Source organism: Dipodomys merriami, unplaced genomic scaffold (assembly GCF_024711535.1).
Source record: "Dipodomys merriami isolate MVZ:Mamm:240054 unplaced genomic scaffold, mDipMer1.0.p SCAF_624, whole genome shotgun sequence".
Lineage (NCBI taxonomy): Eukaryota > Metazoa > Chordata > Mammalia > Rodentia > Heteromyidae > Dipodomys > Dipodomys merriami.
Window position 1 is genome coordinate 543,688 of NW_027206207.1, and position 2,669 is coordinate 546,356.

At 34.5% G+C, this 2,669-nt stretch overlaps 1 pseudogene; it reads left to right on the top strand.

The window, feature by feature from the left end:
• The first annotated feature begins 691 nt into the window (after positions 1-691).
• On the top strand, positions 692-788 carry LOC138815129 (U6 spliceosomal RNA; annotated as a pseudogene).
• The last annotated feature ends 1,881 nt before the right edge of the window (positions 789-2,669 follow it).

Below are 2,669 nucleotides of genomic sequence, written 5' to 3' on the forward strand. Positions count from 1 at the left end.
TAAGTTCCTGCCTGGTTGGATAGTAGACAGGCCAGGACATTAAGTAATCATGCATATGAACAATTTTTTTACCTTCTTGGCTTTAACTACTTTTGAAATGGAAGGTATAATAAACAATTATATTTTGATAAAATACCTTCTAGTCTGTACAGTTCTGTTTGAACTGTTCATCTCTCTATGATCCCTTGTAACCAAGATTAGTTTTGTTCTAGTAATACAATCTATGCTGTCAGGGTAAGATATTCTGGTTGGTCTGTTCCCACATGGAAGAAGGGTAAAGGCTCAGGTAGACATTTGTGCCAGTAACACCTCATTTGGGAAAATATCAGCTGAAGAAGTTTAGAAGTAGCTCTTAAGCAATGCTTACTTTGAATCCATTAGGTCCACATAGCTAACACAGTTGGATAAATAATTACTTGAAAAAGCATCACCTTTGGACCTATCTATAAATAATTGAGAGTACGATCAAATTCCAAATAAAAAGACTTAAGATAGTCATTGACAAAAAAATTTGCAAATGTGAGCAATTGATCGATCAATATAATTTTTTCTACTATTAACAGAATTTTATGGAAATAAGATCGATAGCATTGTTCGGAACAATACGGTTTCCTTGTTACAAGTAGGCACCCATAGATATAGGCTTGTATAAAGATGGCATCATTAACTACTTAAATTTAGAGGATACTACATGCTTCAGCAACACGAATACTCAAATTACAATGCAGAGATTAACATGGCACTTGCACAAGGATAATATGAAAATTTGAGAAGTATTCCATATGTTTCATTCTTCAGATGCAAGAAATGAAAAACAGTTATTAAAAAGTTGATTACAAAATTACAACTGTAACAATACACGTAATTCATATAATTAAATTTAGTTTGACATCAGTGTATTAAATATTCACCTCAGGAAGGCGTTTACATAGCATAAACTTTACAAAACTTTTCAAATTATACAACATTGTCATTTTATCCCAAAGAAAAATAATATTAAGACCTAGAAAAAAAGGAATGAAACTGTTTCTATATGGAATGTAATCAGAAAGGACACATTAATGAACCTAAATATTATAAAATAATGTAGAATTCAAAGTATATCTAGGAGAAAATAAAATATATTATGAACATTATGCAAACATAGAATATAGGATATTGTCAAATATACTTTTTCAGACAAGCACCAGAAATATTTTAGTTTCTGTACTACTCATTTCAACAGGTAAGTTAAAATTGTTTCTGATTAAAAAAAATCACAAACTCTGAAGAAATCATTATACATGTATACAAAAACTATTGAATACATTTTGACATCCAATGCAGGCAATTCACTTGGAAGAATTCTGCAGAATCCATGAATTTTTACTGTAAAATATTGGTGTTGCCGGGCACATGTGGCTTATGCCACAAGAGGCTGAGATCTGAGATCATGGTTCCAAGGCAGCCTGGGAAGGAAAGTCTGTAGTACTCTTATCTCCAATAAACCACTAGAAAACTGGAAGCGGAGCTGAGGCTCATGTAGTAGAGCTCTCATCTTGAGCTGAAGAGCACAGAGGTAGCTCCCAAGCCCAGAGTTCAAGCCCCATGACAGACCAAAATAAAATATATTGCTCTTATTTGGATTGTGAAAATATTTTGTAGGGACACAAAAGATCAACTTGCAGTTTTGAAATTTAAGAAACTTAACCCGACCATTAGGACATAGGTGAACAATTTGTACAGCCTTCCACAACTTCATAGAAGTAGTGATACATACTTATCCTTTTGGCAATATCAAGTGCAAGTTTTTCTATGTTGTTCTCCAGGCCTGGTTTTATATAATAGTTCAACAGAAGGAGATCCAGCGTATCTTTGCAAGCTCAATTCTCAGCAGCAAGATGTAAGGGGGACAAGAGGCCTTTAGTTGGGCATTGGTATTTGGATCATGATGAAGTAATAAAGAAGTCACTCTGGTATTATTCCACGTATATGCACTGTGCAGGGGTGTCCAGTCATCTACAGTTACTGCATGTGCCGCTTGAGACACCAACTCACTGACAATGTCTAATTGTCCACTGTACGCTTCTCGATGAAGAGGGTTATACTCATCGTCATCCCTACTATTCACATGAGTGGCCTTTTGGGAAAGAAGTCTCTGCACTGTAGTAAGCAGAATATTTTTGGCAGCCCATTGAAGAAATTTGCTTGGATCCTTCTCCATTTTTTTCTTGCAATTGATATCATTCGTTATTTTTTCATCTTGTTCTTCATATTCCTAAGAATTGCCTAACGAGAAACTTTGAGTGCCAGTGGGAATGAGGTGTCCATGTATTTTCCTAATACTTCACATTGGTTGAACTAGTCAGAAATATCCAGTGATTTTTCTGCAACTGTTTATTCACCATGATTTATTTTCTCTTTTTCCAATTTTACTATTCGAAATTATTCTAACTGGAGAGTAGGGAATTGATGGAGAGCAGAGGAAAGATGTTCCTCCGTATTCAAATGTACACACTGAAAATGAGGACCAGTGATGTCTTCATGTGCAGCTTATTCTAGGAATGAGAAATTAGGAAATAACGCCTTCTATATAAATGATTTGGGAAATGGCAGAGCAAAAACTGAAATGATGCAACCAAAAATATGAAAGCAAAATAAATCAGGATAATTATGGAGCAATCATATTA